This window comes from Elephantulus edwardii, unplaced genomic scaffold (genome assembly GCF_000299155.1).
Source record: "Elephantulus edwardii isolate Elephantulus edwardi_28Jun2011 unplaced genomic scaffold, EleEdw1.0 scaffold00146, whole genome shotgun sequence".
In the NCBI taxonomy this organism is placed as follows: Eukaryota; Metazoa; Chordata; class Mammalia; order Macroscelidea; family Macroscelididae; genus Elephantulus; species Elephantulus edwardii.
The window spans coordinates 5,575,589-5,589,196 of NW_006399896.1; the positions used below are offsets into that span (position 1 = coordinate 5,575,589).

At 41.9% G+C, this 13,608-nt stretch overlaps 1 protein-coding gene across 1 annotated transcript in view; it reads right to left on the bottom strand.

The window, feature by feature from the left end:
* LOC102844384 (nicotinamide phosphoribosyltransferase-like) overlaps positions 1-13,608 on the bottom strand; it is a 45,085-nt gene that overhangs the window by 30,560 nt on the left and 917 nt on the right. The window lies entirely within an intron of this gene.

The following is a 13,608-nucleotide window of genomic DNA, read 5'->3' on the forward strand; positions in this document are numbered from 1 at the left end:
GTCAGAGACAGTGCGATTGGCACAGGACAGAGCAGAGTTTAGGGCTGTTGTACATAGAGTTGCTATGAGTCGCAAGCAACTAGATGGCACATAACAACAACAAACTACTGAACAAAATATCATCTTAAGAATAAAGTTAAAAGTTTTAGCATGGGATAAGATTCAAAAGGAAAAGCAAAATAACTGGTAATAAGTTTTGTGTATTTTTTTGTTTAAGAGGAAAAAATAAAAGTAGTTTTGCTTTAAAGTAAAATGTCTAGTTGTGCCAGGATATGAAAAATAGTAAAAGCTAAATTGAAGGTGTGTAGTAAATTGTAAAAAGCTTAAGGGGAAGTAAATTTTCTTTGCTTTGGTTTATAATACCTGCAAATAATGAGTTTGAAAACAAACAGTGAAATGTTTTAAAATTTTTATATTATATCAATTGTGGTGGATTTATTTACAAGATAAAAAAAAAAGGACTGGTTTTACACTGCAAAATGTTACATAGGTGACATGTTTTCTATTATTGTTTTTATAATATTCCAATACATCCCTCAGATTATAAAAGATTTGCCTTTAGCATTCCTTCTATTAACTTTAAAAAACCCATGAAAAGATTCCAATGGAAAGTATTGTCTAAAAGGCATGACTAACAGTGCTACCTTATGTCAAAAGTTTGTAAGTGCAGCTTTACAAAAGGTTAGCAATTTTCAAGTTATATAACACACTATATGGATGATATCCTAATAGCTGATTTTGATAAAGATGTTCTGCTTCAATGTTTTAGTGTAACGAAAGACCAATTAAAAACATTTGACTAGTTATAGCTGAAGAAAAAATACAACACTCTCAGACTTATCTCTATTTAGACAGTAAGTTAAGCAGAAAGAAATTAGGCCTCAAAGATTAAAAATTCGTAAAGATAAATTGACTACATTAAATGACTTTAAAAAACTATTTGGAGACATCAATTGGATCAGACCATATCTAAAACTGACCACCGCCCCATTAAAACCATTATTCAATATACTTATTAAAGACCCTGATCCTACTTCACCTCGTACATTAACTAAAAAGGCAAAAGAAGCTTTGCAAATTGTAGAAAAAGAAATACAAAACTGCTCTTTGAAATTTATTATTATACAAAACCAGGATGTGTTATTCCATCACAATGTGCCCCCACCGCAGTTTTGTGGCAAAAAGAATCCTTAAGATGAATACATTCTTCTGGACTCCCAATAAGGCATTATTAACTTATCCTGAAGCCGTTTCTAATATTGTTTCATTATTAAGAGAAGAATCTAAAAAATATTTTGGTACTGAGCCATCTCAAATTGTAGTTCCCTATACAAGTCAACAAATAAATTGTTTATACCAACACTCGAATGCTTGGAGAATTGCTTTCAGCAATTATACCGGACAAATTTCTTCGCATTACCCTTCTGATAAATTATTACAATTTGCTCTTTTACATTCATTTGTCTTTCCTAAAATTGTGCTGTCACAACCTTTACCTAGAGTTATTACTCTGTTCACAGATGGTTCAGTCAAAGGACATGCTGTTTTTGGACCTCCAGATAAATTTCAAGTTATCAAGTGCTCAGGATTATCAGCTCACGAAGCTGAGTTAATTGCTACTGTTGGATTATTAAAAGTTTATCCTAAGAAAAGTTTTAATGTATACTCAGACAGCTTATATATTACAAGGTAAGTTCCTCAGTTAGAGACTGTATGCATCATTAAGTCTGCCAAATTCTATTATTAATCAAAGGTTTCCACAGATCCAGAATTATAGCAAAGAGATTTACCCTTTTTTATTGGACATATTTGATCACATTCCAATTTGTCTGGTCCTTTGGCACAGGCTAATGCACAAGCAGATGCATTCATTAGTTATTTCACTATTTTTAATCTGAATGCAGCTATTAATCACATTTTTTACATCATCTGAATAGTATGTCTCTACATAAAATGTTTCATATACCAAGAGAAACAGCAAGGCAAATTGTTAAAAAATGTTCTTCCTGTCTCTCCCATACTTCAGTCCCACATTTAGGAGTCAATCCCCAAGGTTTGCAGCCAAATCATTTATGGCAAATGGATGTAACTCATATTTCTGAATTTGGAAAATTAAAGTATTTACATGTGATTATTGACACTTTTTCTAATTTTATAGTTTGCAGTCCTTTATCTGGTGAAACCACTAATCATGTTATTCAACATTGTTTATTTGCATTTGGTATTCTTGGAGTTCCAAAAATTATTAAAACCGATAATGGATATGGGTATACAAGTAATAGATTTCAACAATTTTGTAATGAATTTCAAATAATTCATAAATTAGATATACCTTATAATCCTCAAGGCCAAAGTATAGTAGAACGCATGAATGGCACAATTAAATCTTTTACAAGAAGTAAAAAGGGATGTATACCCAAACACACTTCAAAATTATATAAATCCTATTTCTTCTATTTTAATTTTTTTATTAATGGATATCAGTGGAAAACGGCTGCTGATAAACACTGGCTAATTGGTCAGCAAACAAAAAGACCTTTAGTGAAGTGAAAGAATGCATTAACAATGGAAAGGACCCGACCTGTGCTAATATGGGGTCGAGGTTATGTTTGTGTTTTTCCATAGGACACTGAAAGTACAAGGTGGCTTCCTGAAAGGCTGGTACGTTTTGCAGATGTCTCGCCTAACAGAAATAAGGATGATGATATTGCTGACTCTGACAATGAGGATTCAAGCTGAATCTTAATGGACATAATGTTCCAGATCCACCCTTACTTCACCCTGTCAGCTGGAGGAAAATGTTTCTGCAGGTTTGAAATTGTACGACTGGGCTCCATCAAATAAAGTAGAAGCTGAAGGATTAGAAGGAGAAATTTGGACTGTTAATCACTGTAATTATCAAACTGAGTTATGGAAATTAGTAGTAGGGTTTGGTAATGTCAACTTACGCTGCCGAAAGGGTTGCAAAGATAAAAATCTTACAATAAGATACATAATAGCCTGTATGCCTGAACTTTATGTATTATTAGTTGGACAAAGTAAAATTAATTTTCTAGGGAGTCGATATAATATTTCTTGTCCTCTGTGTAATATTACTAATTGTATTAATGGTATCAAGGAAAAGAATTCCGTAATCATTTTAAAGAAACCTTCATTTATTATGATCCCTGTAAAAAATCAATGCAACATGGTATTCAGATACCAGTTTACAAATTTTGAAAGAATTGAATGCTTTGACTATAAGAACTAAAAAAGCTGTATGATTAATAATTGAAGGAATAATGTCATCTTTAGCTATAATAGCTGCTATATCTACTTCTGTTGTTGCTTTGATGCAAGGAGTGCAAACTGCTGGATTTGTAAATGATTAATGCGTAATGTTACTAATAATTGGCAAGAGCAAGAAAGTATAGATGATAAGATGGAACATAAAGTGTTTTATATGATACTGTTAATATTTTAGAAATTATGGTACAACAAATTCAGTTTAGGGGAAAAAATTAATCTGTCATGCAGCTTATAATTCTATTTGTGTAACCAAGTTGAAATATAATGAGAGTAATTATGATTGGAAAAAGTTGCACACCATCTTATAGAAATTTGGACATCCAATAACGATTCTTTAGACATCCTTAAATTGCATCAACAAGTATTAGAAAGGCAAAATACCCCAAATTTAGATGTTAAACCAGCACAAATAGAAAAAAAAATTTTTTTGAACATTTTCGTAAATTGTTCCCTTCAGATAATTATTTTAAAAGTCTAGTAATCACTTTGGCTAGAGTAGGCATACTAATCCCTGGGCTACTGTGGCTCCTTCCATGCGTTTTACAGATAATAGCCCTGAGATATAATGAATTCCTTGGGCAAATGCATGGATTACAACTTAAAACCTTGCCTCCCAAAATGCAGAACTTCTAGCCAATGACGGGTAAGACCTTGGCTGCTCCTTAGCAACCTAAGACAGAGGGCCCACGCCAGGATGTGAGTTTCTCCATGACGGGTAAGCAAAGAAAGAAGATCCAAGGAAAGCAAGACAGGCAGCGTCCCATTAAAAAATAAATATATTAGAGGGAGATGTAGTGAACTGCACAGTAGCCATATTCTGCAAATCTCCATTTTGTACCAGTTTCAAAAGTGCAGAACTGTTCATCATTGTGGTTTGTTGTTTGAAGGGAAACAGAGACAAGTTTAACCGTTCCTTGAACCCTAGGACTAAACAGGGATGTGGCTAATGGAATGTCCCTCCCTAAAGACTCTGTTTATACTCAAATGCTAATGATCTTGCCTGATAAGAAACATAAGCAGCCTTACTTGCCTAAGCTAGTAAGTGGTTTGTAAATCAGAACGAAATGTACTGTCAATCTTGAGGCTGAGTTGTTTTTCTGGTCACTGCAAAAAAGAATATAAGACATGAGCTCAGAAATAAATTTTGCTATCTGTCATCAGCTGGTAGCCTCTCTGTGTCTTCTTTAATCTGCATCCTTCCCTTGGGTTTCCCTGTTTATATAATGAGGCTGGACCCCGTTACTAATGCAAATGACATCATCCCCAGGTCTCCACCCAGGAAGCTGATGTGTCCACCTGAATACGGGAAGAAAGGGCAGAGAATCTTCTCCTGCACCCTGGAGGAAAACCCAGGCTGCTGACAGCCCTGAGATTGCTAAAACGTCTCCACAGTGATAAGAAGTACCTTACTCTGATATTATAAGCAGCTACACTAATCTTTCAACAGATGCAACAGCCACCTTAAGCTTGAACTTATCCTGAGCTAGGCAATCTGCCCTGTCCAGAGGCCTCCCCTTCCTCCCTAGCATTCCCCAACATCTCCTCCTTTTTTCTTTTATTAAATGTGTAGAGACTCTGGTGTTGCTTGGGATGAGGACAACTCAATGATGGTAAGAGCAGAAAGATTAGTGTAGCTGCTTATAATATCATAGACAGAGAGATTATACAAAATACAAACAATAATATGATTACAATTAACAGCCACTTTAAAAAAAACAAAGGGCTTCCTTTGTGCTCATTCGGATACTTTGAAAAACAAATTACTGTCAGGTGTAACCATGTGGGATCCAAAACTCAAGCAACAGGGGAGTCCAGTGCACCTCTGTGGAAGTGAGGGGCCACTTCCAAAAGGGGACAAGAGGCTTTTTCCTTGCTCATTCAGGTACATTGTGGAAAAAACTGTCAGGCTTCCTTCTTGCTTATGTAGGTACTTTGGGGGAAAAGACTACTGTCTTTCTTTAAGGTGCCCAGTATCCCTCTCTTGCTTGAGTTAGGGGTCCCACGTGATCAAGCCTAACAGTAGTTCCCCCCCCCCCAAAGTACATGAATGAGAAAGGAGGAACCCTGCTGTTCCCTTCTGGAAGTGAGTTCTCAGCTCCTTCGAGGTGCCAAGGATCCCTGTTGTTTGAGTTAGGGTTCCTACTCTTTCGAGCCTGACATTAGTTCCCCCCCCACAAAGTACCTGCATAAGCAAGAAGGAAGCCTGTTATTCACATCTAAAAGTGGCTTCTCCCACCTGGAGGGTGTGCATAAATCCACTATTGCTTCAAATAGGGGTCCCACAATTTCCAGGCGAAAGCAGGTTTTTTCCACAAAGTATCTGAAGGAGCAAAAAGGAAGCCAGTTGTTCCCTTCTGGAAGTGATTTCTCGCCTCCATCGAAGTGCCCAGGAACCTCTGTTGCTTGAGTTAAAAGTCCCAAGCGGTCAAGCATGACAGCAGTTTTTTTCCACAAGGTACCTGAATGCACAAGGAGGTGTGGCTTCTTGCCTCCATCAAGGTGCCCAGAACCCCCTTGTTGTTTGAATTAGGGGTCACACATGGTCAAGCCTGACAAGTTTTTTCCCAAAAGTGCCTGAATGAGCAAGGAGGAAGCCTGTTGTTCCCTGGGGAAGTGGCTTCTCACCTCCGTCAAGGTGACCAGGCCCCAACCCCCCACCCCCTGTTGCTTGAGATTGGGGTCCCAAGTGTTAAAACCTGATATCAGGGGTCCCCCCCACCTCAAAGCACCTGAATGAGCAAGGAGGAAGCCTGTTATTCCCTTCTGGTAGTGGCTTCTTGCCTCTGTCGAGGGGCCCAAAAACCCCCTGTTGCTTGAGTTAGGTGTTTCACATGGTCAAGCCTGAGAGCAGTTTTTGTTATAAAGTACTCTAAATGAGTAAGGAGGAAGCTTGTCGTTCCCTTCTGGAAATGGCTTCTCACCTCCTTTGAGTTGCCCAGGAGGGCCCTCTGTTACTTGAGTTAAAAGTCCTACGTGTTTAAGTAGTTTCCCCCGCAAAGTACCTGAATGTGCAAGGGGTCCCAAGTGTTAAACCTGATAACAGGGGTTCCCTCCTCCCCCAAGTACCTGAATGAGCAAGGAGGAAGCCTGTTGTTCCCTTCTGGAAGTGGCTTCTCGCCTCCATAGGGGTTGTAAGACCCATCTGGTTTTTTCTTCAGTTAGGGATCCCACGTGGTCAAGACTGACAGCAGATTTTCCCCCAAAGTATTTGAATGACAAATGAGGAAGTCAGTTGTCCCCTGTTGGAAGTGGCTTCTCTCCACCGTCGAGGTGCCAAAGACCCCTGTTGCTTAAGTTAGATGTCCAAATGGTCAAGCCTGACAGTAGTTTTATCTCCAGTGTGTCTGAAGGAGCAAGAAGGAAGCCTATTATTCCCTTCTGGAAGTGCCTTCTCACCTCCATAGAGGTGCCCTGGACTACACTGTTGCTTGAGTCAGGGGTAACATGTGGTCAAGCCTGACAGAAATTTTTCCCCAAAAATATCTGAATGAGCAAGGAGGAAGCCTGTTGTTCCCTTCTGGCAGTGGCCTTTCGCCTCTGTTGAGTTGCCCAGAACCCACCTATAAGCTTGAGTTCGGGCTCCCACGTGGTCAAAGTACCTCAATGAGCAAGGAGGAAACCTGATGTTCCGTTCTGGAAGTGACTTCTCACCTACATCCAGGTTCTGAGGATGCTCCCGTTGCTTTATTTAGGGCTTCCACCTAGTCAAGCCTGATAGTAGTTTATTCCCTAAATTGCATGAATGGGAAAGAAGGAAGTCTGTTCCCTTCTGCATGTGGCTTCTCAGATCATTTGAGGTGCCAAAACCCCCTTTTGCTCGAGTTAGGGTTCCAGTGTGGTCAAGCTTGACAGTAGTTTTTTCCCCTCAGAGTACCTGAATAAGCAAGAATGAAGTCTGTTTTTCCCTGTTGGCAGTGGCTTCTCACATCTATAAGGGTGCGCATGTCCCCCCTGTTGCTTCAGTTAAGAGTTCCATGTTGTCAATCTTGAGAGCAGTTTTTCCCCCGAAGTACCTAAGTGACAATGGAAGAAGCCAGTTGTTCTCTTCTAAAATTGGCTTTCCACCTCCATCGAGGATCCAAAGACTCCCCTGATACTTGAGTTAGGGGTCTCACGTGGTCAAGCCTGACAGCAGTTTTTTCACCAAAGTATCTGAATGAGCAAACAGGAAGCCTGTTATTCCATTCCGGAAGCAGCTTTTCACTTTATTTGAGGTGCCCAGGACCCCTGTTGCTTGAATTAGACGTCCCACGTGGTCAAGTCTGACCGCAGTTTTTACTCCAAAGTACCTGAATGAGCAAGGAGGAAGCCTGTTATTCCCTTCTGGAAGTGGCTTCTTGCCTCCGTAGGGGTTCATAGGACACCCCAGTTTCTTCAGTTAGGAGTCTCACGTGGTCCTGCCTGACAGAGGTTTTTACCCTAATGTACCTGAGTGAGAAAGAAGGAAGCCTGTTGTTCCCCTCTAGAAGTGGTCTCTCACCTTCGTCGAGGTGCCATGATCACCCTGTGTTTTTTTTTTAAATTACATGTTCCACATGGTCAAGTCTGACAGCAATTGTTTCCAAAGTACCTGAGTGAGCATGGAGGAAGCCTGATGTACCTTTCTGGAAGTGGCTTTTTGCCGCCATCTAGGTGCTCAAGACCCCCGTGTTGCTTGAAGTAAGGGGACCCACCTGGTCAAGCCTGACGGCAGTTTTTTCCACAAAGTACCTGAAGGAGCAAGTAGGAAGCCTGTTTTTCCCTTCTGGAAGTGGTTTCTCGCCTCCATCAAGGTGTCCAGGACCTCGCTGTTGCTTGAGTTGGGGCTTCCACGTGGTCAAGCCTAATAGAAGTTCTTTGTTCCCTTCTTGGAGCGGCTTCTTGCCTCCGTTGAGGTCCCTAGGAGCCCCCTGTTGCTTGACTTAAGGATCCCACGCTGTCAAGCCTGACAACAGTTTGGGATTTGTTTGTTTGTTTCAAGATTACCTGAATGAGTAAGAAGGAAACCTTTTTTTCCCTTCTGATAGCAGCTTCTCAGCACCATCGAGGTGCCAAAGACCCCCTGTAGCTTGAATTAGAAGTTCCACGTGGTCAAGGCTGACAGCCCGTTTTTTTCCCCCAAAGTACTTGATTTAACAAGAAGGAAGCTTGTTCCCTTCTTGATGTGGCTTCTTGCCTCCAACGTGGTGGCAGGACCCCCTTGCTGCTTGAGTTAAGGGTCCCTCATGGTCAAACCTGACAGCAGCTTTTCCCCAAAAGTACCTGAATGAGCAAGGAGAAATCCTGTTGTTCCCTTCTTGGAGTGAATTCTCACCTACGTTGTGGTGCCCAAGACCCTCCTGTTGCTTGAGTTAGGGATCCCAAGTAGTCAAGCCTGACAGCAGTTTCCCCAACAAAATACCTGAATGAGCAAGAAGCCTCTTTTCCCTTGAGGTAGTGGCTTCTAGCCTCCATCAAAGTGACGATGACCCCCCTGTTGCTTGATTTAGGGGTCCTACCTGATCAAGCCTGACAGCAGTTTTTCACCAAAATACCTGAATGAACAACCAGATGTTGTTCCTTTGTGGAAGAGGTTTCTCGCCTCCTTCAAGGTGCCCAGGAATTCCCTGTTGCTTGAGATAAGGGATCTTGCGTGGTCAAGACTAACAGTAGTTAATTCCCCAAAGTACCTTAATGAGCAAGGAGGAAACCTGTCTTTCCCTTCTGAAACTGGCTTTTCTCCTGCATCGAGGGACCCAGAATCCCCATCTTGCTACAGTTAGGATTCCCACGTGGTCAAGCCTAACAACTTTTTTTTTTCTTTTCTGAAAGTACCTGTCTGAGCAAGGACGAAGCCTATTGTTCCCTTTAGGAAGTGGCTTTCTGCTTCTATCTAAATGACCAGTTCCCCCTGTTGCTTGAGTTAGGGGTCACACCTGTTCAAGCCTGACAACAGATTTCCCCCCCCAACATACCTGAATGAGCAATGAGGAAGCATGATATTCCCTTCTGGAAGTGGCTTCTCACATCCTTTGAAGTGCCCAGTACTCCCCTGTTGCTTGAGTTAGGGGTCCAACGTGGTCAACCTTGACAGTAGTTTTTTCCACAAAGTATCCAAATGAGCAAGAAGAAAGCCCTTTTTTCCTTTCTGAAAGTGGGTTTTCGCCTCCATAGAGGTGCCCAGGACCCCTCTTTAGCTTGTGTTCTGGATAATCCCTTATGGAACTTGTTTATTCCTATGTTGAAGTGCCTAGGACCCACCTGTTACTTGAATTTTGGGGTCCCGTGTGGTCCAGACAGCAGTTTTCCCCCCAAAGTACCTGAATGAGCAAGGAGGAAGCCTGTTGTTCCTTTCTGTAAGTGGCTTCTTGCCTCCATCAAGGTGCCCAGAATCCCACTATTGCTTGAGATAGGGGTCCCATGTGGTTAAGCCTGACAACAGTTATTTCCCCAAAGTACATGAATGAGCAAGGAGGAAGCCTGTTGTTCTATTCAGGAAGTGGCTTCTCACCTCCATCGATGAGGTGAAGACCCCCTTGTTGCTTGAGATAGAGGATCCATTGGGACAAGACTGACAACAGTTCCCCCCTCCCCAAATTACCTGAATGAGAAAGGAGGAAGCCTGTTTTCCCCTTCCCAAAGTGCCTTCTCGGGGAGCTCCGGTGGCCTAGTGGCAAGGAGCTGCAACTACAATCCCAGAGGAGCACAGTTCGAATCCACCAGATGCTCTGCCGGGGAAGGAGGGACAATCTCCTCCTGTACCAGTCAGATCTGATTTGACTGTATACTCACAAAAAAATAATAAAATTTAGAAAAAAATGTCAAAGTGCCTTCTCGCCTCCATCGAGGTGTCCAGGACTCCTGTTGCTTTAGATAGGGGTTCCACGTGGTCAAGCCTGACAGCTGGTATTTCCCTAGACTATCAGAATGAGCAAAGCGGAAGCCTGATGTTTCCTTCTGGAAGTTTATTTTCTCCTACGTTGAGGTGCCCAGGACCCCCCTGTTGCTTGAGTTTGGGGTCCAACGTAGTCAAGCATGACAGCAATATGTCCCCAAAGTTCCTTAATGGGAAAAAAGGAAGCCTCTTGTTCCCTTGTGGAAGAGGCTTCTCGCTTCCATCGAGGAGCCCAGGAATCCTCTTTTACTTAAGATAGGGTTCCTATGTGGTCAAGCCTCACAACTGTTTTTTTTCCCCGTAATATACATGAATGAACAAAAGGGAATCCTACTGTGCCCTTCTGGAAGTGGCTTCTTGTCTCTGTAGAGGTGCCCAGGATCCCCCAGTTGCTTGAGATAGGGCCCCACGTGATCAAGCCTGACAATACTTTTCTGCAAATGTAACTGAATGACCAAGGAGGAAACCTGTTGTTTACCATTGGAAGTGGTTTCTCGCTTGTGTCAAAGTGCTCAGTGACACCCTCCCCACCATGCCCATTGCTTGAGTTTGGAGTCCTACCTTGTCAAGCCTGAAAGTAAGGGTTTTTTTTCTTCCCAAAGTACCTGAATGAGCAAAAAGGAAGCTGGTGTTTCCCTTCTGGAAGTTGCTCTTCTCCTATGTTGAGATGCCCAGGACGCCTTCCCCCTGTGCCCTGTTGCTTGATTTGGAATCCCACATGCCCAAGCCTAACAGCATCCCCCTCCCCCCCCCCCCGCAAGTATCTTAATGAGCAAGGAGTAATCCTCCGGTTTCCTTCTGGAGTGGCTTCTCTCCTCCATCGCATTCCAGAAGACCTCCCTGCTGTTGGCATAGCGGTCCCAAGAGGTCAAGCCTGACAGTATATTTTTGCCCAAAGTACTTGAATGAGCAAAGAAGAAGTCTGTTTTTCCTTTCTGGAAGTGGCTTTCCCCCTCTGTATAGGTGCCCAGGACCCCCCCCCCCGTTGCTTGAGATAGGGGTCTCACGTAGTCAAGCCTGACAGCATCCCCCCCCCCAATTACCTGAATGAGCAATGAGGAAGACTGTTTTTCCCTTCTGGAAGTGGTTTTTTGCCTCCATCAAGATGTACAGCAGCTCCCTGTTGTTTGAGCTACAAGTCCTACAAGTTCAAACCTGACAGCTGTTTTATCTCAAAAGTTTCTGATTGAGCAAGGAGGAAGTCTGTTGTTCCCTTCTAGAAGTGGCTTCTCACTTCTGTCGAAGTGCCAAGGACCAGCCTGTGGCTGGAGTTAGGAGTCCCATGTGGTCACGCCTGACAGCAGTTTTTTCCCAAAGTGCCACAACGAGCAAGGAGAAAGTCTGTTGTTCCCTTCTGAAAGTGGCTTCTTGCCTCCGTTAAGGTGCCCAGAAATTTTTTGTTGCTTGTGATAGTGGTCCCACATGATCTACAATGAAAGCAGTTTTTTACTAAAAGTACCTGAATGAACAATGAGGAAGTCTATTGCTCCTTTCTGAACGTGCCTTCTCATCTCCATCTAGGTTACCATGACTCTCCTGTTGCTCGAGATAGGGGCTCCACGTGGTAAAGCCTGACAGTAGATTTTTTTCCCCTAAAGTACCTTAATCACTAAGCAGGAAGCCTGTTGTTACCTTCTTGAAGTGTCTTCTTCTCTCCATCAAGGTGCCCAGGACTCCTATGTTGATTGAGATAGGTGTCTCAGGTGGTCATGGCTGACAACATTTTTTTTCACAAAATACATGAATGAGCAAGGCGGAAGCCTGTTATTCCCTTCTGTAAGTGGCTTATTGCCTCCCTTGAGGTTCTCAGGACCCCCCTGTTGCTTCAGTAATGGGTCCCATGAGGCCTAGCTTGACAGCAGTTTTTCCCCCCAAAGTACCTGAATGAGTAAGGAGGAAACCTGTTGTTTCCTTCTGAAAGTGGCTTCTGGCTTCCGTTGGGGGTGCCTAAAAAGCCCAATTCCTTGAGTTATGGGTTCCACGTAGTGAAGCCTGACACGAGATTTTCCCCCACTGTACCTGTATGAGCCCGGAGGAAGCCTGTTGTTCCTTCTTGAAACAGATTCTCACCTCTGTTGAGAGGTCCAGGACCCATATGTTGCTTGATATAGGAGTCATGTAGTCAAGGTTGACAGCAGTTCCCCCGCCCCCAATGTACCTGAATGACAAAGGAGGAAACCAGTTCCTCCCTTCTAAAAGTGGCTTCTCACCTCCTTCGAGGTGCCAAATAACCCGGTGTTGCTTGAGTTAGAGATTCCACATGGTCTATACTGACAGTGTTTTCCCCCAAAGTTTCTAAATGAGCAAGAAGGAAGCCTGTTTTTGTTGTTGTTTTTTTTGTTTGTTTGTTTTTGGTTTTTTTTTGTTAAGGCCATGTTTTATTTGCTGATTAATGGACAAAAGGCAATGTAATTTATTTTCAAGTATTTTCTTGAAAGTCTGTGCTCATAAAAATCATGAAAAGTTGGAAAGTGTTAAATCACTGAAACTTTAAATATATCTTACACAATCTTGTTTGTACAAAAATACAAGTTAAATACAAACATAAAGCAATCATGATAATTTTATGCAAATCTGCTTTATGTGATCTTCAGTTATATATAAAAATTTCTCAGCTCTGTTTGTTATTTGTGAAAAGATCAAAACCAGATTGAATTACTATCTGTTGGCAAAGGGCCTTAAAAAGCTTACTTTGACATTAATCTTTTACATAGTTAGGTGTGTTTCCTAATTTGAGATCGCCTATGCACTGGAAAAAATGAAAAGATGAAAGGGCAGTATGTCCATAAAACAACAAATAATTTGGCTGTAATGTATCATAAAACACAAAGAAACCCCACACATCTATACAATAAACATTATGTATTACATATACATACACACACACACATGCGCGCGTGCGTGCGCACATACACACATTGTCACTCTCCTGCACCTTCACACAAGTGTACATGTGCGCACATGCCCATATACACATGTACACACTCATACAGTCATAAACAAATCCTAGTGAGGTGCTGCTTCCAGTTCAATATTCAGGTTGGCATTTTTTTCTCACTTCATCAAATGAATAGCTTTTTGTCACTTTTCCATTCTTGAAGACAGTGTGAAGAAGATCATGACCATATTCTTCAAGATCTCCTTTTCCTTCTTCAAGTGTTACAAAATTCCCTGCTGGTGTCCTATGTAAAGATAATCGACCTTTTTTTGATCTTTTGTTGGGATCAGCAACTGGATCCTTGAAGACATTAATCCCAAGGCCATTGGTTACAACATAACTACATTTGAAGGAACAATTTAAGAGATCTCTTGTTAACTTCTGTAGCAAAGCTCCACCAGAACCAAAGGACACATTTTCAATACTCCACTTTTTTTGCTTCATGCCTTCAACAATCTCTTGTAAGGTATTAATATCTACTCCATCTCCTTGAATAACTCTAAGGTAAGGTGGCAGCAATTTGTAGCCT